This window comes from Morone saxatilis, unplaced genomic scaffold, assembly GCF_004916995.1.
Source record: "Morone saxatilis isolate NCDOM2014 unplaced genomic scaffold, NCSU_SB_2.0 Contig23, whole genome shotgun sequence".
Taxonomy (NCBI): Eukaryota; Metazoa; Chordata; class Actinopteri; family Moronidae; genus Morone; species Morone saxatilis.
The window spans coordinates 14,798,605-14,799,086 of record NW_023339796.1 but is presented as its reverse complement, the minus strand read 5'-3'; positions in this window follow the sequence as shown (position 1 = coordinate 14,799,086).

Below are 482 nucleotides of genomic sequence, written 5' to 3'. Positions count from 1 at the left end.
AGAGAGGGGCATGCACCCACTTACTGTCTATTTATCACCACAAGCATAGCTGATTTCACAGATTAGTAGCAGCGTTCGCTTCCAGTCTCCCTTTCCTTCCTTCCTACTTCATTCCTTTCTTTTTCTCACTTACAGGGAGTGTTTATGTTCCTCTCTTAAATACGTCTCCATTTCCCCAAGGGGGTCATTGCCATCTCAGCAGGCTTACAGCATCTCCTACATTCCCCCTCCGCTACCTCCATCTCTCCCTCCCTACCCTCACTCCCCTATCTATGACATTTCTCGCAGACATTTACTGGGAGACCTTTACAGACCTTTCTCTGTGAGGCCACTTACAGTGGCTGCATGCTGCTTTTCAGACAGTACATGAGGATCATCAGGGAATTAAACCCACCAACTGCCACCATATTCTCTAAAGGAGCTATCAGCCATCTCAGCACTTCTGCGCCGCTCTCCCCCTCCTCTCCTCCACCTCCTCCTCC